Raw genomic sequence first — 27,673 nt, 5'->3', positions numbered from 1 at the left:
AATGGTGTTGACGTTAAGAAAGGGTTGAGTCAACAATATAAAGCAGAAAGCAAGAAAGGACCAGGAGAATCTCATCGCGGAAGCCTGCAGTATGCAAACCAAACTTGGGAAGTTCAAACTGGGAAGATCGAAGGCAAAGCAGAAGCATCTCGCCAGAACAATGCCGAATCATCCTGGGAGCCGGCAGGGAGCTGTAAGGGTGTCGAAGAAAGAAGCTGACACAAGGGTGGCTTGTTTGTTGCTATAGACCTTTATTTACAGTAAAATAACCCATACTATCCCTACCTCTATGAGGCGTTTCCCTGCCTCAAACTATTACCTAAAGGATCGGTCAGAATATCCGTCCAAAATTAAAGTCCACAGTCCTGTGTCACAACCTACTTCTATCCCTTAAACTGCAACTAAAGAATAATATAATCAAACAGAAATGTCCTTCTCCATGAGAATGACTCTTCCCCTGGAACACAGGGGGCGTTCCCAAAATGTTCTCTTGCACAAAGGTGGCAGGGGAATAACTCCCTTTCCCTGGCTTGTAGTTCCAGCTCTTTGTACAGTCAACTTTCTGGATCAGGAGTACTGGTCTGCACTCTCCAATATAGTTAAAAACAAAGGCCAAAGGGATGACTCCCTTCCACTGGCGTCTCTTCAGTGTACTTTAAAGGATTCCATTCACCAGGAGAATGGCTCCCTTCTCCTGGTGTTTGCGAGTTCCTTTTCCACTTGGGTTTTATTTTGGCACTCTCTCTTTCAATAGATCACCAAAGAACCAAGTTCTTCTGTGGGTTCCAGTGGACTGATCTCTGCCACTGTAATGAGGAAGATTTCCTCTGATGTCTGTTTCAGGGTTGGTAGGGTCACAGATCCTTCTCTGATCGTCAGTGGGCATATCCCTGCCATTGCTGCGAGAATGGTTTCCTCTGATGCTTGCTTTACTTATATCGGGGACCCAGACTATTCTCTGGTGGTCAGTGGGCTTATCTCTGCCACTTGTATAAGGAAGATTTCCTCAGACGCTTAGCTCCCTTCTATAGTGGTCCCCAACCCTTGATGGCCTTCGGATAGGCTTTTGCCAGCATGAAACAGAGACCTCCCTACTCCCCCCACGAGTCCACCTGTGCTTCCAGTTACTTCTGGGACTTTATTGCACAGCATCAGTCTCTCCAGGGACTGGGATCCGTCACCTTCCTGCTTCCTGCAGCCGTTGCTGCCTTTGTGGCAATTGTGTGTGTTGTGGCTCCTTGAAGTCTCGGCACTGTTAGGGGACCGCATGGTCCACCTCCTCCTGGCAGTTGTGCCACTGCCTCGCCTGCTTCCCGCTGGGCTTCGTCCTGCCAATGAAGGACCCATCATGGACTCCTTCAGCTACTCAGTGTCCTCTGCAGAGCCCTCTCTTTGGGTTGTGTGCAAACTTCGAAACGGGCTGGTTCACCGACAAGGATCGAAGACAAAGACGCCAAGTCATTGTTCTATTTCCACTTTATAGGGCTTACTATGCCCTAGCATAACGTCAACACCTGTTGGCAATGGTTCCTTGGTATTCCTCATGGCTCCCTTATTATGAGCACAGTCAGAATTCCTCATGTTTTCTGTGCTCTTCTTCATCCTAGTATTTTATGTCTTGGCTGTACCCCAGGCACTACAGAAATATGCTGGTTTACTCTCAATAGTATGGTTTGAAATGGAGGGGGCAGATTTAAGGAATGCAGGGGTGTTATGTTGTACAATGGATTGTACCGAAGGTGGTTTTCCTTATCCCCAGAGAAGGAGTCCCTCCCCATAAGGTCCTCCCGTATTAAATCACCCTTAAGGGAGCTATTGGGTAGCGGCCGCACCTCCATAACCTCATGGGAAGGATACCTAGCAAATCATCACAGAACAGAGTCACTTGGTGGTGGCGCGACCACAGAGGTGGACCGCCAGGTCCAGAAACAACGCCAAGAACAGCAGCCTGCCGCAGAGCCATGCAGGAAGCAGAAAAAATGAGGAGAGGTGCTTGCAACCCCATGAAGAACCAGAACCATGTCCCAAGGATACTGCAGGTAATGGGAATGGTGGAAAGACCGGGTGCTGTCCAGGAAATGGCACGAATAGACCAGATTGCATCGGGAGTCATCTCCCTCGGTGCAGTGGACCGACTAATACCACTGTTCCAACACAGTGGACCTCATTAAACCGGGAAGGCTACCTCCAAACTCCAATCCGGGTCTGGTTCCCACAAATGGGCAATTACCGGGCTATTCCGGCCCAGCCGGACCTGGTAATTGCCCTTTTGTGGGTGCCAGACCCGGTACATCCCCATTGAGCCCCACAGGGCTAAATGGGAATGGGGAGGGTGGTAGCACTGGTACTGTTAATAACGGTACCAGTGCTACCATCATGATCTGTTCGCAGGTGTCGTTACGGCCACCAGGTCAGACCTGGTGGCTGCAAGGGCACCCGCGAGCTGAACTGGTAGTATGGTGATACGGTAGCAACGGTGCCGGTAGCAATACCAGCGCCGTTGTTGCCTTACCGCCATACTGGTAATGAGGCCCAGTGCCTTGGGAATCATCTCCCTTTTCGCAATGGTCCATTTTATACCACTAATAAAACTGAGTGTCATGGGAGCCCTCTTCCCCGTGGTAAAGGCACATCAAATACAGCTGGAAAATAAGAGGGCTTCGGAGACATCACCCTCATCAAGTTAATACTTTGGGAGAAACCAGTGAAGAGACATGTGGGAGAAATACAGAAAACCCTGGGGATAGTATTGTTCACCAGAAGTTCAAGTGTAAGGCAAATAAGGCTGTAAGCTTCAATACGTCCTGGAAGTAATTAGAGAAACAAATCCAAGTTTTCCAAACAAGTGCTTAAAGAACCCTGTGTGGAGCTTTTGCAGAAGGACCAGGAGAAGGAAGACATTCCCCATGTCCATTGTAGTTGAACATTAAAGGAATTACTCCGACATTGCTACAAGACTGAAGTGTTAACCAGGAGAAGGGAGTCATTCTCCTGGTGATGGAAACACAAACGCTACTTTATGTTTCTAGTGGTAGGGGTAAGTCAGAGGTTTTCTGACTGAGGACAGGAAGAACATTTCTTTTGACGGCCACTCTGACAAACCACTAAGTTATCTGAGGTTGAGACAGGGCAAGCCCCTTAGAAATAGGGAAATTATAAGTTAATCACCGTAGTGACTATCATACTCTTAGTCCATAGTCTCCTTTCCTCCATACTGTATGGGCGTCCCTTCCAAGGGACGGGAGACTGAACCTTTTTCACCAGAAAAAATCTTCTTCCCCTTTAAATTTAGAGGCGCGTGGGGGTGCGGCCCAGGGAGCATGGGCTGCCCTGACTCCGCCCTCCGGCACCACACCTCAGTCCCCATTGACGCGTCGACAATAGATTTAACATTGCCTAATGACACCAGTATTATTAGGGGGGGAGGTTGGTGGGACGTATGGAGGAAAGGGGACTATGGACAAAGCGTACGTAAGTCACTACGGTGAATAACTTATAATTACTCTTACGTCCTGTCCCCTTTCCTCCATACTGTATGGGCGATTACAACTGATTGTAGCCCCAGGGTGGAGAGGAGACACTCTTTAAGCAAATAGGTTCCTGAGAACCACCTGTCCGAAAGCCGCATCAGATCTAGAGCCGGCATCCAAACAGTAATGTTTGCAGAAAGCTGAGGGAGAGGCCCAAGTGGCCGCCCTGCTTATGACTTGCCAAGGGACGTGGCACTGGAAGGGGATGGCCGTTGCCTTGGCCCTAACTGCGTGGCCATGTATGTTGGCCGGGAGCGGCTTGTGCTGGCCCTCGTATGCTTCCTTGATGGCAGAGACCATCCAGCAGGATATGGAGGCCTTAGATGCCTGATAGCCTGGCCTCAAGCCTCCAAACCGGACAAAAGGCGTCAGACTTGCAGAAACCTTGGTCCTGTTCAAGTAGAATTTTAGGGCACGCCTGACATCCAGGCAGTGCAGCACTCTCTGTGCTTCGTCCTTGGGATCGGAAAAGAACATAGGAAGGACTACTTTTTCGTTCAAGTGAAATGCAGATGGAACCTTGGGCAGAAATGCCAGGTGCGTCTGCATGACTACCTTGTCCTTGTGAAAGGTGGTATATGGTTCAGAGGCGACCAGCGCCTGGATCTCACTAACTCTGCGAGCCGAGGTAAGACCGACTAGTAAGGCCGTCTTGATGGTGACCAGCCTAATGTCCACGTACGCCATTGGCTTGAATGGTTTGTGCGCCGGGGGCCCAAGACTATGTTAAGGTCTCACAGAGGGTGTGGTCTCTTGACAGGTGGGTAGAGCCTAGCGAGACCAGTCGGATGTTTCTTGACGATAGGGTTGGAGGAGGAAAAAATGGCTTCCTCCGAGTTCCTGTAAACACCAATGTCTGCAAGGTATGTACGGCAGCTGTCCACCTGTACGCCCAAATGAGCGAGGTGCGCTGAAAAGGAGAGCACGTTGTCCAAATTGCAGACCAAGGGGTCAATTCCCTTGGAGTCTGCCCAGTGGCAGAATCTGCTCCATTTGCTTTTGTACTGGGCCCCGGTGGCTTTGCTCCTGGCGCCCTATATGATCTCCAGATTGGCCTGTGAGAGGCTAAGGTGCCGAAGCGTTACCTGCCCAGGTACCACGCTGTGAGGGCTAGTTTCCCTGGTGCGGGTTGGATGATTCTGCCCTCCTGCTGCGCCAGAAGATGTGCTGGGCCCATCAGAAGGTGCATAGGGGGCACCTCCGAGAGGCTGAGTAGGTCCGAAAACCATGGCCTGGCCAGCCACCATGGAGCCATCAGAATGATGAGGAGTCGTTGAGACTCCTTGATCTTGCAAATTACCCTGTGGATCAGGGCCGTAGGCGGAAAGGCGTAGGCCTTCATGCCGGTCCACTGGAGGTGAAATGCATCGCCCAGAGAGCTGGGGTCCTGGCCCTGCCAGGATGCGAACTGGGGACACTTCTTGTGCCAGGTGGCAAAGAGATCCACTTGAGAACTACCCCACCTGTTGAAGATCTCCTGAATAACGAGGTTGTTTAGCTGCCACTTGTAATTGTCCACTCCCAGCCTGCTGAGCCTGTCTGCCTCCAGGTTGGATTCCTCCGGGAGGTGGACTGCCGATAGGTAAATGTCGTTTTCCAGGGCCCATTCCCACATGCTCATCGCCAGTCTGCACAGAGGAGGGGATCTGGTGCCTCCCTGCTTGTTGACATAGTACATGCTGGTCGAGTTGACTATCTGGATGAGGACAACCTTTCCCTTGAGAAGTGGTAGGAATGCTCTGAGCGCTAGCCAGATGGTGTTCAGCTCCAACCAATTGATGTGGTATTCCTGCTCCCGTCGAGTCCTGGTGCCGTGGACCGAGTTATCGTCCAGGGTGGCTCCCCAGCCTTCGAGCGAGGAGTCTGTGGTGATGGTGGCCTGCGGAGAGGGCGGCCGTAAGAGCTTGCCCGTCCTTAGGTTGCAGTCCATGGACCACCAAGTTAGGTCTGGGTGGAGAGCTGGAGGTACGTTGATGATCTCGAATTTCGAGCCCTGCTCCTGATTCCTTCAGGTCCAGGGAGCACATCCAGTCTCCCCTATCCAATGTCTCCGCTATAAAAGCTGGCGTAACCATCTTGAATTTTTGCAGGGGTAGGGAGAGGTTGAGGGTGGAAAGGTCCAGCACAACTCTCAGGCTCGCCTGGTTCTTCTTCTGAATGGCGTAAATCCTGGAGTAGAAGCCAAAGCCTTGCTGGGAGGCTGGGACTTCCCGCCTGCCTGGCTCTCTACGAGCGACCGGATCTCCGCCAAAAGAGTTGCTTTCCCAACTTGTGGGATTGGAGGGGAAGAGGGAGGAGGGAGGAGGGGCTGGGATAGGAAGGCGGTACCCCATGGATACTACGGAGAGCACCCAGGGGTCAGCGAAATTCTAGCGCCAGAATTGTGCATGGAGAGCAAGCCTGCCCCACACCGGAAACATGTGGACCCGAAGGGGCGTCTCATGCCTTCTTTCCCTCAAAGGCTGACGCTGAGGAGGGGAACTGGAAAAAGCCCTTACCCCCCCCCCCTTTTTGTTGTTTGCACCGGTTCAGAGACGGCGAGCGGTCCGGCTGCCCGGATCTGCGTACCTGGAAGCTGTGGAACCCGCCATATGTACGACCCTTTTCCGAGCGCTGGTCAGATTGGGTGTACGATTTGGGCATGTCCTTTGTAAGAATGTATAAAGACTTTGCAGTTTGTGAGTGGTTCTTCTTCTTGTCCAGCTCTTTGTCCGTAGAGGAGTGCAAGAGCCCCCCCTGCTCCCCTCGAACGGTAGATCTAGAATGCACTCCTGGACATCCGGGTTGAATTTTGTTGCCCGGAGCCAGGCTGTTCTCCTAATGTCCGTGGCAATGCAGATGGCACGGCCTGAGGTATCGATATGAGCCACTGTGGATTTTATGAGGTCATGCGCCACGAGCTTGGCTTCCGCTTGCCCCGCCTTAAAGCGTGATTTGCACTGGGTGGGGAGTTCCGGGAGGAAGTCTGCAATTTCCCGCCATACCCGTTGGTTGGCAGCAGCCAGCATGGCATCTGCGTTGGCCTGATGCAGGTGCAAGGAGGTGTTGGAGTACATCATCTTGCCGTACGCCTCCAAGATCTTCTCCTCCTTGCCTAGCAGCGCCACAGAGGAGGCGGCTGAGGACGACTGAGGTTCGGAGTATAGTGATGCTGCAGCAGTCACTGAGGAATGTGGCTGAGGATTGGTCGAGAGCAAGAGTTTATCCCCCTCCATCTGCCTGTACTTGGCATCCAAGCGTCGATTGACTGGCTGGACCTTCTTGGCCAGGGAGACTACATCGGTTTGCAGTGGAATCTCTGTGTTGGCAGAGGGGCGTTTCGTGAGGACTTCAGCCAGAACCCACTCTGCCGGCCATTTCGACCTGGGGTTGGGGAGGCCCACGTACTCCGCCAGGCCCGCAAGACGTTCATGGAAGGCCCTGACTGAGGATGGTGTGTCCGGATCATCCTCCACATCCGTATCCTGCAGATCTGGAGGATCTTGAGGAGGAGGAGGAGTAGATGGCGCCGGAGGCTGGGGCACATGGACCACAGCCATAGGCTGTGGAGCCGGAGGAGGCGGCTGCACCGAGGCCTGGGGGCCGATGGAGGCGTTTGTGGTGCCGTTAGCATGGCGTGGAGGACTTCCCTAACTGCGTCTTTGATGATAACCCCCATCTGAGGAGACCTCATGAGGTCAAGGAATTTCTCGAAGAGCACCTCCTCACTGACCAAAGAGGTGGCAGGGGGTACCGACGGGGTAGCGGGTGACTGCTGGAGCCGCTGCATATCCTGTCCATATGGACGCAAAGGAAAGTTGCCCTGCGCAAATGAAGGGTAGACTGTAGGCCATGTACCTGGTTGAGGCCAGTCCCACCTTGACACTCGTTTGCCGAATTCGTGGAATGGCGTTAGACGGGTGCCCCTTTCTGGCGCTGTGGCCATTTTGTCAAGCTGCCTGCGAAGTACCTGCGACGTGTTGCTCAGCCCACTGGGCCCGGCCTTGTCCAAGACTCTTGGGTAAGGATCACAAGGCCTATCCTGCTCCTCGGGCCTCGGCCCGGTAGGTGTGACACCCTCGACCCGGAGGTCGGTAGAGCTGTGTTTAGGCACCCCCTCTGATGCATTGCTGGTGTTAGGGCGTAGCCCCTCGGCCATTGTGCCGGTAAAAGGGTGTAGCCGCTCGGGTGTAGACCCGGTACAAGAACCTTCCGGTCCCTCAACACTGCGCCTGGGAGGATCCGAGGAGCCCTCGACCCCAAGGCCGGTAGCTGTAGCACCCTTGGCGCACATGCCGGTAGAAGGACCTGACCGGTCCATCCCGCGCTGGAGAGTCCCTTGGAAGGAGTCTCCCTTGCTGGGTGCGCTGGAAAGTATCAGCCCTACCTTGGGTCTGGTTCGATGCTTCACAAAGTTCATGAGATCCTCTGGAGGTGACCTCTGGAAGAGCTCCCTCCACCTGGCTAGTCTGTTCTTCAGTGCCTTCGAGGACAGCGAGTCACGCGCCCAACATGATTGCCAACCGTGGTCTGGGCCAAGGCAATGTAGGCAGAGGGCCTGGGGGTCTGAAGTTGGGAAGAACTCGTTGCAGGATGGACACCTGCTGAACCCTATAGAAGTCGGCATGCGCCGGGGAGGAGCGTGACGCCCGAGGGCCGAGTAGCTGAATGATAGATAAGACAAAAAAGACAAAGTAGTATCCGCGTGTGGAATTACATGGCTGAAGCAAAACCCAGGAGCGCTGGTGAATTCGGCCTGTTCCTGTCGACGCAGAAAAAGGGACTGAGGTGTGGCGTCGCAGGGCGGACTCAGGGCAGCACATGCTCCCTGGGCCGCGCCTCTAAATTTAAAGGGGAAAAAGATTTTTTCTGGTGAAAAAGGTTCCATCTCCCATCCCTTGGAAGGGACACCCATACAGTATGGAGGAAAGGGGACGGGACGTAAGAGTAAGGTAGGTTTCTTCACTGATGTAATAAAAGTTCATAGCTCACACTGTGGCCCCTCCTGGTCAGTTTCCTTCTTCTACACCCTCACACTAGATGGGAAGAAAAGTTTCTGCCTTACTTTGTAGGGCTTTAGACCATTGTTATGGTTATCAACCCTGTAGTGGCCCGACTTCGACTATGCCACTCTTGGAGGATACACAACACGTTTTAGGTCTCCTTACAAAAACCTTTGCTTTCCACTACTCACCTACCCCCTATCCGCATTCAAGGTTCAGATGAATACAAAGTTCAAAGTATATTGGACTCCTGTATACTGGGAAGCAGGTTACAGTACTTGATTGTCTGGTAAGGTTATGGTCCTGAAGAAAGGAACTGGGAACCAGCCCACCACGTCCATGCTCCCTGGCTGGTCTCCTTGTTTCATCGCTGTCATGCTGACTGCCCCTGTGGCGCATGGGCCTTGGGGGCGAGGACGGTGTTAGACACTGTCGAGGGTGACCTGAGCCCAGTATGTGGCTCCTGTGGTGACTCCTGGATGCCCGCAGTGCCATGGCACTATACTACCAAACAATCAGAGCAGCAATGAAATCATTCCACCGCACAGCATTCCCCAAGACGCGGACGTAAAAGGCACATATACCCAGCGAAACACTGCTACTCATTTAGACCGTTTTTCTACCAGCAGTGTTTTCTTCTTATCGCTCCCGGTTTCTTCGACATCCTGCTTTGCAGTTCTCCGGCGTGTGATGTTGGACTTCCTGTTTTCTCTGCTTTTCCTCCGACAGCTAGATGAGGTCCCCTGCCCTTCCGCCCTCATCCTCTCTGCAGGTTGATAAACAGGCCTGGCTGGTGGGTTAGGAAGAACGTTCTGTTGCCTTCCAGGTGCCAACTTGCTGCAGACCGTATATAGACAGTCAGACATGGGAGACGGACACAAAGATGACGTTTTCTAATAATTAGCCATTTATTGAAATAATAAGGGGAGAGACAAACAGCCATTATTCCCTAACCTAACGAAACCCAGACTAAAGGAAAATGACCTAGTGTCCAAAATATCTGTCCATCATACTATTACATACAAGAAAATCATACAGGACTCCTTTGGAAGTTTCAACTTTGTAACTCAACATATATTTAAATACAAGTAAAACAAACTCTTATGATCAGGGGTTTGCCCCCTTCCTCTGGATCAATTAAGAATAATTTAAACCAAAGTTCATGTCAGGAGAGGTCTTTTCATTCGCCTAGTTCCATTCCAAGTGGAATACACAGTTCTTTGTCTCCAATGTATCCATCACTTGGCAAAGTAATTTCCCAGGTCAAAAGGTTTCTATTTCTTAAACAATTGTTAAAACATCCACTTGAAAGTTCACAAAGTCTTTTCTTCGTACACATTAGGAAAAGTTAATGATGATTACACAATAATTCAACAAACACAGAAGTGGAATTACCAATTATTTTCCAGTATAATCACGGACAACCTTCTACCACGTTTAAAGTACTTCAACTTCTCTTCTTCCTGGACCACTCGCCTGCCAAGACTTACCACTATTGGTCCCTTTCCTGGTATTCCCACCTGCCAGGACAAAACCCCCTACAACTACTACTATGCATACACTGTGGTTGTTCCCAACTTTCCACACTTGACTCCTCAATGGGGAAAGGTAAATAAACAACAACTTCTGGAATACATCTTTGGACTTGTAACACCATTGGCTTAGAACTTCTTTTATGCACAATTACACATGCTGCACAGAAGGACAATTAATTTGCCATTGGCAAATGCAGGTTACAATTCTCTCCCCCATGGTCCCTTTCACAAGCAGGGCATTTCCCCAGTTGTCTCTCATCTCCTTCCCCACACACTATTGGCTGTTGGCAATGTGATTCCTAACTCTCATGACTGCGACCTTCAATCTGCCTTGATGACTGTGGGCTTTGGCAATGCAGCTAATGTCCCTCGTTGGAATATCTTTCTTTGGGAAAACTCTATACTCTTTGGTTTAATTGTGCCCTTCTTTGGCTTGTGCAATGCTATTTCCAGCGTTCTCTTATTGGAGCTCTCTTTTCAGGCAAGCCGCTTTCATCTGTTTAACAATTGCCCCTTTTGGTGTGGGAACTGTGGGTTACCATACCCTTCTGCTCACCCTCTCCCTTTGGGGTAATTACATGAAATCTGCTTTCTTTTAAATGTTTGCCATTCAAAAACTTTCTTTTGAAGCGCACTAGGACGGAGCACCCCCAGGGTCATCTAGTTCAGGGCAACTCACTGATTTCTCTTGGCGTTTCCTCCAGACCTGCATATTATGGTTTGCCGCTCGTCGTGTCTTCCCTCGCAGTGGCCAGTCACCAACAGCCTCTTGCTGCATGCGCTGCCTCTCGCTGGAGATCCCACAGCTCCAGGGCAATGTTCGCGTTTGCAACAGAGTGCATTGGACACAGAGAGCAGGTCTCTCCCTCGAGACAGCTGGGCTCACCACAGCTTACTGCTGTGCATACTTTGCATCTATGGGGTACTATGACCTCTGACAAAGCCTCAGTACAGTGTCCCGCTTTTGGCAAAACAGCAGCGCCAACCTCTACTTTCTTCTGCTGCTTCTGAAACTCCTGCTGCTACTGCTGGCAAAGTTTTCCTTTGACCTGCACCTAACAGGCCTTTAAATATTTATAAAGGTCCCGCTCAGGTGTGGGTCATTAGAACAACTAGACCGCTTACTGTGGTCTAGTGACTCTGTGCCCCTTTTCCTTGTCTCAGTACAAGGAGCATTATGGGACTTGAAGTCCATAATGTTCTTAGTTTCTTTAATGGCTCTTTTTACTCCACTTTGTTTGGGGATTGTATGTGATCATTTTAAAGGAAGATTTTAAGGGCATTAAAGGCTCTCTTATGTACCTTCTTCATGTTAACAAAGAAGAGGTTTACACTTGGTACTTTGGGTAAGTCTAGGAGGAGAGGCCCTAAGGGGACAATAGGTCTTTAAATATTCAGTCATTAATAAACCTTAATTCTCAGGAGAGGCTGAATACTGTGTCCCTCTCAACTGAGTCACCACATTCCCTTGAGAGCCTTCTCCTCCCATTTAATACTCCCCCCTGGAGTCACCCCCAGGTTTAGGATCAAGTAGCGTCTGCCTTCCACTGGCCAAATGGGAGGAGACTTTAGGCTGGGACTCTGATGACTCTATACCCTTTCCCTAAAGACCTGGCCTCGCGTTCCAGGTTCTTTTCCCCATCTGATCCCTCAATCTCCCCAATATTTAAAGAGAACTCCTGAGCCTCCCAATGCCACACTGGGTCTTCCAAAAAATTCTTCTCCTGAGCCAAGAATTTATGGGGGAATACAAAGACAGGATCATATCATTACGTTTACAGAGACCATTCACTGTTTTCAATTTTATCGGAGCCACTTGCAGTATCCATTGATCAAAATGGGGAACGTTGCTACCAAAAATAAAAGTGGTCGGAAGGTGAGGTATTGCTGCTACCACTACCGAGACTCCATTCCCCAATATAATAACATCAAGTCGGGTAAAGGGATGCCCCTTAGCTTGACCCTGAACACAGCCCACAGTTCTCTGACCCAGAGTTTTCCAATCTGGAGGAAGAACATCAGGTTTTTATAGCACATCCTCTGCTTCCTGTGTCCAATTGGGCCCAAATTGTCTTCCCCTGTGTTATTACAGGGATTCAATAATGATTTTTCTCCCCCGCACAAAGCAGGACATCAGGTTTCTCTAGAATGAAAAGAGATGGTACTTTCACTAGAAACCCCAACTTTTCTTTTCCTCGTTTATCTTTAGAGAGTTGTGGAAATGCAATGGACATTGGTAAATAGAATGTCAAACTCCCAGAAATAAAACATCCCAGATCTATGGGAGAAATGTTCTTAGCATTTCCCTGATCGGTCTCTGAGAAATCTAAATCATCAAAGTATGAGGTTTCAAAGTTTCTATGAATTCCAAGCAATGATTCTTGAGATTTAGTCTCAACTGAGTAGAACATAACATAGGATTTATTTTGCTTTGAAAGAAAATTATTAGATATTTTAAAACCTATCGCTTTACCCTCTTTGGTAGAAGCATGGTTATTTATGATGGTCTCTGTTACATAATCACCAGTTTGATCAGAGTTCCATGAAGATTCTAACTCCTCACACTTTGGATTAATATTTGGGGGGTAGTAAACGTGTCGGAATTCTGTTGGTTCATTTTCAAAACATGTCATCATATTATGGGATTCCCCCTCCTGTTTATCAAGAAGTTCACAGTTAGCCTCATTTATCAGACTAGTGGGAAAGAAATGTTCAGTTAGTTTGTTAGTGGTGTTAATTTTAGATCTTTCCTTGTTCCAAACTTCCCAAGCAACATCATATATCAATCTTCCTATTCTATCAACTCTGTGTACCTCATGGGGATATAATGAAGTATTCAGGAACATACATTTTAATTCTTTTCCACAAGAAACTAAAACACATTTTCAAACCTGGTTCTTGTAAGAGCATAATACAGACAGATACGCAGGAAATTCTCTCTATAATAGTAGAGAAATTAGAAGTGTATCCTTTCCTTAAATTACATCATTTTGTGTAGAGTAGAGGGTAGATATTACCCTCTACCAGTTGTCTGACAGGACTGATAGCCTGGTCTGTGAGTTTGTGGCCGTTCACGCCTATATTCACGTGGACAGGTCAACAGTTATTACAACATTCTCCTAATGCCCCCGTGATAAAAATGGGGTCTGAGGTAATATCTTCACCCACTGTGGACATTATAGAATTATGTTCACAAGATTGAGCATATTACTATTAAGGGAGGAAATATGTCCATGCCAATCTTACTCTGATCCAACACAGTTGGGATGAGTGTCAACCCTACTCATGGGGGATTACCAGTTGTATCAGCTGATCCACATTCCACTCCTGACACTATATGTGAGGAGTCAGACAGGGGATACAGACACATAAATGACGTTTTCTCACAAATCGCAATTTATTGAAATAAGGGGTGAGACAAACACCTATCTTTCTGTAACCTAATGAAACCCACACTAAAGAAAAATGACCTAGTGTCCAAAATGTCTGTCCCTCGCACCATTGCATATAACAAAATCATACAGGAATCATTTGGCAGTTCCAACTTTGTAACTCAACATATGGGATACATTACTCACCGTAATTGTATTTCTGATGCTAGTATCTGCTTAGATACACATGCTATGCATAGGCCGACATCTAGTGGAAGCTGCAGAGTATTACAGTTTTTGTTTTCGAAACTCGAGAAGGGACGTCGACAGGGCGTGTCAGTAATACTATCCGTAGTGTGATGTCTACTGTAGCCATGGTCCTTGACGCGTTGAGGTCCCTCAGATTGTTTTGTTTCTGACATGAGGTTGCATGAAGTGTAGCACGAGTACAGGTGTATTAAAGCAGATTATATATGGCATACATTACTCACCGTAATCGTATTTCTGATGCTTGTATCTGCTTAGATTCACATGCTGTGCATAGGCCCGCATCTAGTGGAAGCTGCAGAGTATTACAGTTGCCTTTCGAACTCGAAAATGGGCGTCGACCTAGGGCGTGCCAGTAATACTATCCCTAGATCTTAGATCTTTTTTTGGCACAAGGAAGTAAGTTGAATAAATACCCTTGTTTACCTGGGTGCCCAGGATGAGTTCTACCGCGTCCTTTGCGAGAAGATTGACGATTTCCTAGAGTAGGATGTTTTGATGGTCCAGGGAGTGTATTTTTTGTCTTGGAGGGTGATTGCGGGGGCGCTCCAGCAGTTCGATGCAGTATCTTGCGGACACTGTGGACAACACCCACCTGTCCTAGGTGATCCCTTCCAATGCCTGGGTGAAGTTGGAAATGCGCCCCCCCTTCTGGGGATGCATGGGAAGGGACCCTGAGCGGAGCGTCACTGTTTTCTGGGAGGCATACCGCCTCTACCGGAGCTGCCTCTACCTCTACCACGGGCCCTTCTGTTACCTTTGGGGTAACTTTGGGTAGTTTGTTGGTTGCCACCCCACGATGTACCTTGCCCCTGTGAGCGTCATGAATCGTCCCCACTGGAAGCTATGGGAGCAATGGAGGAAGGGATGAGCCATCTCAGCTTCAGTGAAGCTAGTGCAGCATATTAGTGTTCTGTCCTTGTTTTGATGACGTGTTTAAATACGCGTCGGAAGCTTCACTCGGCGCATTGCAACCCTGCGCTTCCCTTCGGGTTCACACGCTGCTCGAGTGTTCCGTATTCTGCACGCTTTCACTCATTCCTCCATTCTAACTCTGTTCTCGCCCTCTTTGTCTTCCTCCTTTTTGTTCTGCTATTGAGTTGCCTCTTCTGCGTTATTCTTTAATGCTTTCCCCGGGCTCAGTAGCAGTTACCGTTACCGTGGTTCGTTGCCGCCTACTTTATTTCGATACTTACTTCCTCATCCTACTACTCGACTTACTTGGATTCTCTTCCTGTTGGTTAGGGCGACTCCGATTCCTCTCAGTTGAATCCAAGTTCCTTGTCAGCCACGCTACCTGTCCCGGTGCATCTTGGGAATTGTAGTCTCTACGATCGGAAAAGTAACCAACCTAGAGAGAAGATCATATTTACCTGGGATTCAAGATACCATCAACAGAAGGTCTACATCAGGGTTTTTCAGCAAGGCTTTTCCCTGAAGTGGGTGGACTCACTGGAAGCCCCTATTGCCGGCTTATTGCTTTTAGGCAGTGTGGCTTCCAGAAGAGCTTATCCTAAAACCTGCAAAGAAAAGTCTAACAACTCCTGGCGAGAAAGAAGAGACATATCTTCCGAGAGCTCATCTGACGAAGCGTCCACAGGTGAGGAGGCAGAGGAGGTGGGAGACTTCAAGGGTGAATCTCTAACTGATGCCAAGTCTGAGAGTTTGCAACGCCAAAAGATGGCTGGTCTGGAGCAATATCAGGAATTAGTTAACGCTATACAAGGGATCAATGTAGAAGTACAGAACCTGCAGACCGACAATGCTGGACTCTGGGCAGAAAATACTGCCATGAGACAACAGTTATTGTAGAGAGAGGAGGTCAGATGAGACCTTCCCTTGTTACCATTATCGTGTGGTAAATACGACGGTAACCCAAAAAGAATCGAAGAGTTTTTGGATGCATGTTTAATATATTTCACATTCCGTCCTAAAGCATATGAAGCTAAGGTCGGTTTTCTTATATCTAACTTAGTGGGTAACGCCCTAGCCTGGGCTACTCCATTGGTGACAAGCTCAGATCCTGTACTGAATGATTATGGACAGTTTACACAGCAGTTTCAAACTCGGTTCGAAAGACCAGAAGTACAATATTCCTCTTATGAAAACTTATTGGACACAAGACAAGGCACTTCGGATGTACAGATATACGTGTCTACCTTTCAAAGATTGGCACAAGAAACCGGATGGCCGGATTCTGCTAAACAAACATTATTCAGGAGAGGATTGCAAGACGAAATCAAGGATGAATTAACAAGAATTGCCAGACCCTCCACATTTCAGGACTTGGTTACACTGGCCCTGCAGATTGAGTGTCTTTCTCAAAAGCGAGCAGAGAAAAGGAGACCCAAGTCTTACCCTCTGTTGCCTCCTAGCCTTCCGATCTCTTCAGAAAAGGTTCCTTTAACATCTGGGCCTGAAGAACCTATGCAAATCTGATCAACTAGAGGACCTTTGACAGCGGCTGAGAGAGAGCGAAGGAAGCATCTAAGCCTATGTTTGTATTGCGGTTCAGAGAAACACCTGCTCCTTGACTGTTCAGAAGTTCCTCCCCGGAAAGCGGGAAACGAAAGACCCCGACCATGAGCAGGGACAAGGAAGGGGTTCAAACTGCTTATCCCTGTCTACCTACCCCCTCGGTCACCTTGGACATCTCCCATCATCTGATGGTGTTTAAGGTAGTTCTTAAATGGGTTAACCACCCCGGAGTGGAATGTCTTGCTATGCTAGACTGTGGGGCGGTTGGTAACTTTATGGACAACCAATGGGCAAGAACTCAATCAGTACCAAGGAAAGTAAAACCCCAACCCATTCCAGTTGAGTGTGTAGACGCCACTCCCTTGACTTCAGGACCCATCATAGAAGAAACTCAGGAATTATCAGCACAAATGCATTTTCATCAAGAACGACTGGGTTTCGATCTTATAAAGGCTGCACATTTTCCAGTCATATTGGGAATTCCATGGTTTAGTAAGCACAATCCTTTTATGGATTGGAAGACTAATACATTGGAGTTCCGTTCCAAATATTGTTCTGGCTGTTGTTTCAGCCCTAAGGAGAAACCATCGACTCACGGAGAACCGGTGCCTATACACAGTGTGAACATCTTTCCCAGGGCATACAGAGAATATACAGATGTTTTTCTGGACATCCAACCTCAGCCTTTACCCCCCTCACAGACAGGAGGACTGTAAAATAGATCTATTACCAGGTGCAGTGGTTCCATTCGGAAATGTTAGGGAGAATTCTCTGTTTAGGCTGTTTAGACCCCGGATGCCTAAAGAATTGGTTGGTATGTATGAGCCTAAGTTGGATGTGTTGGATTGGTTGTCTCTGTTTGAATATAATCATGGGCTCCAGAACATCACAGGAAATGACTTACTCACCTGGTTGTTCTCTAGGCTTCCCCCTGTTGCAACTGATGTGGTAATGGAGATGGGGGAGGAGGATAAGAAGGACTATGAATGTGTGAAACTAGCTTTGATAGCTAGGTTTGGGAAGACCCCTTCCCAGTATCTTAAGAGGTTTAGGAGCCTCAAAAAGCATGATGGTACCCCTTGGGCTACCTGGGTGAGTGAAGGGTTGAAAAACTTAGAGGGATGGATTAAGGGTTACAAGGTGAACACTTATGAAGGTATGAAGAATTTGTTTATGTTGGAGACTATTTATGATGCCTGCTCTCCTGAGCTCAGACAACACTTGGCTGATTCCAAGGAATTAGATTCTCGGAAACTAGCTAGGGCTGCCAACAGGGCCACTCACAAGGACTCTGGGGTAACTCAGAGAAAGGATGGGGAGAAACAGCCTAAAAAGGACTCCAAAGAGAATTCTAATACTACAAATTCCAAAGAGGGCCCCAAACAAAACTATAAGGGTAAGCCACAAGGGAAACCGAATCAGGCTAATATACCTTCTGGTCCCAGACCAGAAGGAGGTCAGAACAAGCCTCCATTCCAGCAAGCCTTTGGCTCATGCTTTGTTTGTAAGGCTACTGACCATGTGAAAGGAGATCCCAGATGTAAGGGTAAACCTTCAGGGGTCCAGCTTGCCTCCTTAGCCTTCGCTCCAGAAGAGGAAGTACATATGGCAAGTGGAAACTTTCTATTACTGGCTGATGAACCCACTGGAGTCTCAGCTAGTGTTTCTTTAGTCTCTCTGGGGTTGTGGGAACAACAGAACTTAGATGTCTATAACTCTATCCCAGATAATACTAAAGAGTATTATAAGGACAGTGTCCAGGTGAATGGTCAGGAGACTCCTGCCATTAGGGACACTGGAGCCAGCATAACTGTGGTGGATGAATCATTTTTCAAGGCAGAGGATGTTGCTAAGGCACCCAAATGCCTCACCAAGATAGCTGGTGGGCCTGTGCAGATGTGTCCTCAGTTACCAGTTCTCATCCAATGTAATGATATGGCTGTAAAAATACCTGTCAGTGTACAATGTGAAGTGCCAGGTAGGGTTCTGTTGGGTAATGACCTCAAAGCTCTTGGAGTTGTGTCACATACCCCCAGACCACCTAGCAAGAGGTTACAGGAGCTCACAAAACCTGCAAGAGAGAAAACCCTGAGAGGGTTATCTCAGGAGATGATGACAGAAATCACTCCTCTCCCACTGGAGCAACTTACTGCAGTAACAACCAGATCAGGAGCAAAGGGGCAACCCAAGACTCCTAGGAAAAAGCCAGCAGCAAGCACTCCAGTGCTTCCAACAAGGACTTCCCCTAGGTTGTCCAAAGTTACACCTGTAACTCCTCCTCCAGCTGAGGCTGAGAGGGAGGCACAACCCTGTGTGGTTGAGCTAGACTCTGAGGAAGAGCTAGGAGGCGGCCCAAACCTTATTGGAGATTTGGACCCTGAGGACCATCCTGAGCTGCAGTCTTTACTGGCAGAAGGTGGACCTAGCAGGGCGGCTTTTCGTAAGGGGCAAAGAGAATGTCCAACTCTGGAAGGTCTCCGCCACCAGGCAGCTTCTCAGGCTGATGGGCAAGAGCCTGGGAAGTATAGGTTACACTGGGAAGATGGCCTCTTCTATAGTGAACCAACTGAGTCTGAACCTGGAGACTACAAGCGCCTTGTAGTCCCCCAAGAGAACAGACAACAGTTCTTACAATTAGCCCATGAGATACCTTTGGCTGGTCACTTGAGTTTCAAGAAGACCAAGGAAAGGCTCTCTCTCTCTACTTTTATTGGCCAAAGATGGGGGCTGAAGTAGATAGATATTGTAAGAGCTGCCATACCTGCCAGACTTCTGGTAAGGTTGGTTCCAAGAATGTGGCACCTTTAGTGCCTCTCCCAGTTGTGGGAGTCCCATTTGAGAGGGTAGGGATTGACATTGTTGGTCCCCTTGATCCCCCAACCTCCTCAGGCAACAGGTTTATACTTGTTGTAGTAGACCATGCTACTAGGTACCCTGAGGCAATTCCTATGAGGACTGTTACGGCTCCGGCTGTGGCTAAGGCCCTCCTTGGTATTTTTACCAGGGTTGGGTTTCCTAAGGAAGTAATCTCTGACAGGGGGTCAAACGTTATGTCCCACTACATGAAAGCCATGTGGAAAACCTGTGGAGTTACTTACAAGTTCTCAACAGCATACCACCCTCAGACAAACGGGTTGGTTGAAAGGTTTAACAGAACCATGAAGAGCATGATAGGTGCTTTAGAGGAACCCCTTAGAAAGAAGTGGGACCTTCTACTGCCATGCCTTCTCTTTGCTTATAGAGAAGTCCCTCAGGAGGGAGTAGGTTATTCTCCCTTTGAGCTCCTCTATGGCCATCCAGTCAGAGGTCCATTGGCCCTGATTAAGGAGGGATTGGAAGGTGCTCCTCCCCTCAAGCCAGTCAGAGTGACTGACTATGTGATAGGTCTCCGGAGGAGAATGTCACACATGATGGCAGAAGCAAGTGACAACTTGAAAGCTGGTCAAGCTCTGGTCAAACATTGGCATGACCAGAAGGCTAACATGGTTGAGTTTACTCAAGACCAGCTAGTTCTAGTTATGCTCCCAACAAGGCAGAGGGCCTTGCAAGACAAATGGATGGGACCCTTCAAGATTGTGGGAAAACTTGGAGAGGTCAACTATCTGGTGGATCTGGGCAGACCCAGGGAAGCTCCTAGAGTCTTCCACACCAACAGACTAAAAGCATACATCTCCAGACCTGACGTAGGAGCCTTGCTTCTAGCTTCAGCTGCAGAGGAAGAAGAGAGTGAATCTCTCCCTGATCTCCTCAGAGGTGTGCCTTTAGACGAGAAAGTTGAAGGAGTCAATCTCTCTTCAGACCTGACACCTGAGCAATAAGAGGAGTGCAAATCTATGTTAAATCAGTTTGCCTCCCTGTTCTCACTGTCACCAGGCTTGACCCCTTGGGGCCAGCATGATATACTCACTGGTGACTGTCTGCCAGTCAAAAGCAGAGGGTACAGAATGTCAGAACACATCAGAACCCACATCAAAGGAGAGGTCAAGAAGATGCTTGATCTCGGGGTAATAGAGCCCTCTACTAGTCCATGGTCTAGCCCAGTTGTGTTAGTACCAAAGGCAGGATCCAAAGACTTGAGATTCTGTGTGGACTATAGAGCTCTAAATGCAGTCACCAAGACTGATGCCCACCCTTTGCCCAGGACAGATGAGTTGGTGGATAAACTTGGTGCAGCCAAGTACCTCAGCACATTTGATCTTACGTCAGGCTATTGGCAAATAGCCCTGACAGACCATGCCAAGGAGAAAACTGCATTTTCAACCCCAGTTGGCTTGTACCAGTTTAAGGTCATGCCTTTTGGATTAAAAAATGCACCTGCCACATTCCAAAGGATGGTGAACCAAGTTCTGGCTGGGATGGAAGATTTCTGCATGGCATACTTGGATGACATTGCAGTCTTCAGCCACTCCTGGGAGGAACATGTGAACCACCTAGGACATGTGTTGCAGGCCCTTGAACAGGCCCATTTGACAATCAAAGCCAGTAAGTGCCAGATTGGTCAAAGTAAAGTGGTCTATCTTGGACATGAGGTAGGAGGTGGAGAAATAAGGCCTTTGCTCAGCAAAATTGAAGCTGTGCAAAATTGGACAACACCAACTACTCAAACCCAAGTGAGAGCCTTCCTAGGCCTCACTGGGTATTACAGGAATTTCATTGAGAACTATGGGACCATAGCTTCTCCACTGAATGTAATCTCCTCTCCTAAATTCCCTAAAAAGGTAAAATGGAATGAGGAGTGCAATCAGGCCTTTGAAAAACTGAAGAGAGCTCTTTGCCAAGCTCCAGTATTAAGAGCTCCTGACTACCACCAAACTTTCATTGTACAAACGGATGCTTCCAATGTAGGTATAGGTGCAGTTCTAAGCCAACTGGATGAGAAGGGTAGGGAGCACCCCATTTGCTTCATCAGTAGAAAACTGAAGGATCCTGAGACAAGGTGGGCAACAATCGAAAGAGAATGCTTTGCTATTGTGTGGGCACTGAAGAAGTTTAGGCCATACTTGTATGGTTCTACTTTTGTTATTCAGACTGACCACCAACCCTTGAGATGGTTAATGCAAATGAAAGGGGAGAATCCAAAACTATTGAGATGGTCGATCTGCCTGCAAGGGTTTGATTTCACCATTGAGCACAGGTCAGGGTGTCACCATCAAAATGCTGATGGACTCTCTAGGATGTATATCATCGACTAGAGGTATGAGGTTCATCCAGGAGTGGATTAAATCCTCCTGTCCCTTAGTCTGGGGGGGGCGAGTGTTAGGGAGAATTCTCTGTTTAGGCTGAATTTCCCTACCTAGTGAGTCCCCCAGCAGCTTTGCTGGATTTCTAGGGTTTCTTTTTATTCTCCTGCCAAGAGTGAGACTCTTTTACCCTCACTCTTGGGCATGTTGAAGTGTGTTTTCTTGGTTAAACCTTGTGTTGAATGGGCTATAGGGTCTTTTACTCCATAGGGCCTCATGTATTTTTGTGATGTGGGTTACACAGCACCCTCTGTGCCGTAACCCAGGGGTGTCCTAGGGACTCCCCAACATAGACTCCATACCCTGGGACTGACTACTGTCTCCCAGGGCATGTAAAGTCACCAAAGACTTTACTAGTCTTAAATCCTGAACAGAACCAGTACAAACCATCATATTGTGGACGTACTGGCTGGGGCAATTCGATTGCCCCAGGGTCTGTTAGTCAAGGGGGCACGTCTCCGTCCCCCCTGATCGAGTTTTGGCTGGTGGCAGTGGAAACTACTTTTTATATTCGACCGCGAATATTTTCCTATGGGATTTCCCATTGTTTTAGGCTAACACATTTAATTATTTATTTACGGTAGCCTCAAACATACCGCCGGTTTATATATTTATTATTATAACTCCGGTTGGGATTTTTTGCCAAAACTTGATTCTAAAATGGCGTTGGCGTTCGCCTCTGTAACTCTGACCCGAAGTGGAGCCCTTTGTCCCACTTTTGGCGGGCTTCTCCACAGAAGCCCTCCAAAGTGGTGCCACTCTGTCTGGGGTACTTAGGAGGGGTGGAGGGGGATTTAGGCACCCTGGACTGAGTTACCTTGGTAACTCAAGTCGCACTCCGTCCTGATTGGCCCAAGTGGTGAGCCGGCCGGCTCACCACTTAGCATGTTTGAGTGACAGCTAGGCTGGGTGAATGGGGGTTTGCTGCATAAAAGCAGGGCTTTGGGGACTGGAACTTCAGAAGTCGCCACAGGACCAAGAATCCGACGAGGGAAGAGCTGAGCCGACCTGCTGCGACGACACCACCCGGTGGAGCCCTGCTGAACCGTCTCACCACTTTTCCCAACGACCGAGGAGAACTCTTAACGGAGTGGCTCCTTCCCTTGACTGGTGGGGACAACCAGTTTTCACCTTCTTTTCGCTTCTTCGAGGTATCTCGTGGCCACCTTGCCCGTGCCAAGCACCCCGGCAACCGGAATACCACACTTTTACCACAACCGCGAAAGTCGGTACAACCCTTTAACCGGAGGACTCCGCGGCTGGTTTCTTCCCGGGCAGTGCAACGACCTTCTTCTTCTGCTCTTCAGCGAGAACTTCTTCTCCCATGACCGACGTCGAGCCTTGCTGCCACTGCCTGGAACAACTGCCACCGCTGGAGGATCCTTCCCGTCTAAGGTACCGTGTTCCGCCTGGCTTCCCTTGCCACCGACTGTACGGGGTAGTTTTAGCCCCCGGCTTTCGACCCTGGGAGTGCCTGGGACACCCTGGCTAAACTTTCTAAGCCTCTCTAAACTCCGTCTGAACTCTTTGCAAGACTCTAAATCCCTAATAACAGTGTGATCTTGGGCACATTTTCGCTCTGTCTGCTCTAAGAGTGGGCCCTGCCTAGTGACTTTTGCTCACCTGTGACTTTATGCTTCTTTGAGCCTATTGAAAGTGTTCTTGACCTTAGGGTGGTGTGTTTAGCCTATTCCTGCTTTTTCTCTCCCTTCTTTGAACCTACTAGAGTGTCATCTAAAGTTAAGCACTCACCTCTGTTTGAATTATGTGATGTTAACCTAGAGTTGTCTAGATAGGAATAAGGGTTGGGACTGCTTTCCATATAAATGTGTTTGAAGTGTTTTACTATATATTGCTAGAGTGTTTCCAACTTATGTGTTCTTAAAATAAATAACTATATACTTTTGAAACCAAGCTCTGGTCAGTGTTTGCTTGTACTATTGTGTTTAGGTACCTATTGTGTATACTTCGCATACTGCCTAACTCTTCTTGAGGGAAGTCTGACTGCTCAGCTACCAGGTAAATCTGGGTGGTACAGACTGCTACCAAGTGGGTTTACTGCTATACCTGTAGTCTTAAATCTTTTGCAGTGTTCCCTAAGGGAACTGCACAGGTTTCTGCCTAACAGGAAGGATGTTCCGTTTGTCCCTCCCAGAAAAGGAAGCCTTAGGGATTACCTAAACACCAACCTCCAAAATGGTTTGATTCAAGAATCATCTTCCTCAGCTGGAGCATCGCTATTCTTCATTTCCAAGAAGGGGACCACCAAACTCAGACCTTGTATAGATTATAGAGGCCTCAACAGCTCGACCATCAGAGATAGATATCCAATGCCTCTCATTAAGGATATCATGGAAGCCGTACAGGGGGCAAAATGGTTCACCAAACTGGATTTGAGGGGTGCGTATCACCTGCTCAGAATACAAGAAGGGGACAAGTGGAAAACAGCGTTCATGACACCCCTAGGGCATTAAGAGTATCGTGTTATGCCTTTCGGGTTGGTCAACGGTCCTGCTCAATTTCAACGATTCATGGACAAAGTCTTTTCAGATCTACTATTCACATCTGTTATCGTATATTTAGACGATATCCTAATTTATTCAAACACACTGTAAACTCATCATGAACATGTCAGAGAGGTGCTACAAAGACTCCGGCAAAACAACATTCTAGCCAAACCGGAAAAATGCGTATTTGAAGGTACTACCGTTCCATACTTAGGCTTCATCTTAAGTGTTAATCAAATCGAGATGGACCCACACAAGACGGAAGCAATAACCAAATGGCCCATACCTGGTTCAGTCAAAGATGTAAAAAGTTTTTTGGGTCTAGCAAATTTCGACCGAAAATGTATCAATATTAGCCGATTCTCAAAGATGGTCCTACCCATCACTTCTTTATTGAAAAAAGGGGTGAAATTTGAATAGAGCCCGGAAGCTGACCAAGCATTCAACCAACTGAAAGAGGCTTTTACCACGGCACCAGTACTCAGACAGCCAGACCAAACTTTACCTTTCATTCTAGAGACCGACGCCTCCCACGGAGCTATAGGCACTGCTCTTTTAGGCACTGCTCTTTTGCAGAAAAAAGAAGACCACTTAGAACATCCCATTGCATACTTTTCAAGGACTCTAAATCCAAGTGAAAGGAACTATTCAGTGCCAAACAAGACATTCGGTTCCACCGGCATGTCGAGAAGAGTAGCCTGTGTCTCGGGTTTGAGCCCTGACTGTCTGAGCCAAGCGTGTCTATTGATGACAGTGCTCTCAGCGGTGAGCCGGCCTGCATTATCTGCGGCGTCAAAGGTCGCCTTTCGAATGCACCCAGACACCGATCTACCCTCCAACACAATCTGGGCTAACTGGCCCTTCAGTGGTTCTGGTGTGTAGGCAATGAGGGCAGCTACCTGCTCCCATTTGTGACAATTATAACTTGCCAACAGAGTGGTGGTATTCATGATTCTTGCCTGGTAAGCGGAAGTGGAGGCCACTTTCCTTCCTAGATCATATATCCTCTTGATCTCCTTGTCTGGGGGAGCTTCAGATGATGCTAGAGGTGTCCCCGCTCTTTTCCTGGTGGTGGTAACTACCAATGAGTCGGGCTTAAGCTGACCCCTTATGTAAAGTGGGTTGGACTGGGCGGCCCTGAACAATTTTTCAATTCTGGGGTTCACCGCCCTGGTGAGATTAGGGGTATGGAGGGAAGGGTCAATTATGCGTTGGATGGACTTGAAAATTGGTATGGCTTGTGCAATGTATTTTTTTATCCCCCCATGATCTCTTCTGCAAAGTCTCTCTCTTCCTGAGCCCCTTGAGTGTCTATATAAAAGTGCTCTGCAGCTCTAGCTAAGACCTCATTTAGTAGAGGCTAATTATCCACAGGTGAGTCAGTGACCGGTGGTTCTTTGGAAACAGGCGAGTCTAGATTATAGGCCTCTGCCTCGTCTTCCTCCTCCTCATGCTGGTCCTCATCGTCTCTGTAATAATCGACCCCTGCTTTGTCATCCAGCATTTGTATGTCTGGATCTTCAGCACACTGGTGGTAAGGTAGAATAGATAAAGGGTCTGAAATCAGGCCCTGAGCTGGAGTTTCATTACGAGGTCTCTTACTAGGAGGCTGAGGGTCTTTGGATCCTGAAGGAGTAGAGTTGTCAGGGGTACTCTCATAGCTCAGAAAATAATCAGGGTTTCTCTCATAGAAATTAGCCAAAGAAGATATTCTTCTCATCACCCTGTCGATGTCATCAGAGCTCCATTCCCTGGAACTGGGGATGACACCCTCCTGCTGAGGTTCCTCTCCTATTCCCATATCTTGTAGAGTGGGAGGGATAACTTTAGGCTTAGTGACAGGGTCAGAGGTCTTAGATTTGCCTTTATCTGAAGATGTATGTTTGTCCTTCTGGACCTGGGGTGCAGATGTTGTCTCTGAAGACCTACTGCTGTTTGTCCCCTTTACCATGAGTAGAGCAGTGTTTCCCTGAAGGATTGGCCTTTTCTGGATCTTTCGACGCCTGGCGCCGAGATTCGGGGGTGTGTTGGCTAGGTGCTGTGTCTTTAGAGCGTGGGCATCGAGACTCGGAGGAAGACGTGGAAAGGGCTGCCGGAGCCGACTTTAGGTGTGCTACTTGGGGGTGGAGGTCGGATTCGTGTTTTGACTACCATACCTCCATGACTTTGGGGAGCGAAGCACCCTTGGCAATCGTGGACAGTTGCTGTGTGTCATGAGGCAATCTCGACCTGTAACGCCCAGAGGACACTGATTCTGTGGACTGCTCTCTCTGTGCCTCTTTCTTCCGAGCGCTCGACACGCGTGTCGAGTCTCGGCTGGGATTAGTGTGCTTAGGTGCAGTAATGTGGGTAGCGCTCATGTCGCCGGGTGTGGTCCCCATAAGTGCCCCGCCGGACAATCCTCCGAGGCCGGGGACTCGCGCTTGGGTGTCTAACGACGCCCCTGTGCCCTCAAACAAACATTGCTGTTGTGCTGTCTGTTAGGATCTGCACTGACAGGTTCGACAGGTGGGGTCGAATGCCCGAAGCGCTCTGAAGACTGCCAGAAGCTCTAGCAGATTGATGTGATTCTTGGCCACTGTGTGAGACCAGAGACCCTGAGCTGTGTGGCGAAGGATGTGTGCTCCCCACCCTGACAGGGACGCGTCCGTAGTGACCACCGCCTGTATCTCTGGATTGTAAAAGGGTTTCCCCTTTGTCAGGTTCTCTCCTGTCCACCAGTGAAGACTTTGTACTAGTGTTGGCGAAACAACCACTAGATCGTCCCACTGACCACTTGCCTGAGACCACTGTTTCGCCAACCATTCCTGCATGGGTCGCATGCGCAGGCGCGCCTGGGGAACCAGGTAAATACATGACGCCATCATGCCTAGCAAACACACCGCTTTGCGCACCCTTATCTGGCGACCGGATTGATATTGAGGAATTTGCAGTAGTAAGTTCCAAATTCTTTCCTCTGATGGAAAGGCCAACCCCTCTTGGGTGATTAAGATAGCTCCTAGGAACTGTTTGGAGGTGCTTGGCACCAGGCTTTATTTTTTCTCGTTGACTGAGAAACCCAATTCGAAGAGGAGGTCGATCGTTCTTTGGATGTTGGATCTGCAAATTACTGGGGTCTCCCCCGTGATGAGCTAGTCGTCCAGGTAAGGGTACACTGGGATAGCCTTCCTGCGTAGGTGTGCCGCCACCACCGCCAGTACCTTGGTGAATACCCTTGGAGACGAGGCTATACCGAAGTGCAGCACCTTGAAGTCTTAGTTACTTACCTGTAACTGTATTTCTCCAGCATTGGTATCTTTCATAGATTCACATGCTTGAATATTCCCCGTCGTCAGACTGGGAATCCTCGGTGATAAATTAAATAATAATTTAAAAAAAAAAAATATACATATACATATATATATATATATATACATACACACACTGCCACCTAGCAGTGCATGTACATAGCCCATTATAGCCTATGAGCCACTTCATTGTGTAGTCCCTCCACCTCACTTTGGTCCTTTATGGCCCCAGCCAATGAGGTGGCAGGGCTTAAGCTCCGCCCCCGGCAGCCATCTTCAGATTTTGAACCGTATAGATTACAGTATGATGGATGCCGAGCATAGGAGCAGCCTCTCAGGGGAGGCGGGCGGGCGCATGTGAATCTATGAAAGATACCAATGCTGGAGAAATACAGTTACAGGTAAGTAACTAAGACTTCTCCAGCATTGGATCTTTCATAGATTCAGATGCTTGAATAGAATACCAAGCAGTTAAA

The 27,673-nt window shown here is 48.5% G+C and overlaps 1 protein-coding gene across 3 annotated transcripts in view; it reads right to left on the bottom strand.

Annotated features, from left to right (window-relative positions):
* CGN (cingulin) overlaps window positions 1–27,673 on the bottom strand; it is a 2,193,661-nt gene that overhangs the window by 115,222 nt on the left and 2,050,766 nt on the right. The window lies entirely within an intron of this gene.

Source organism: Ambystoma mexicanum, chromosome 1p (assembly GCF_040938575.1).
Source record: "Ambystoma mexicanum isolate Mex_15411 chromosome 1p, UKY_AmexF1_1, whole genome shotgun sequence".
NCBI classification, from domain to species: Eukaryota; Metazoa; Chordata; class Amphibia; order Caudata; family Ambystomatidae; genus Ambystoma; species Ambystoma mexicanum.
This window is presented reverse-complemented; position numbering and strand designations above follow the sequence as displayed.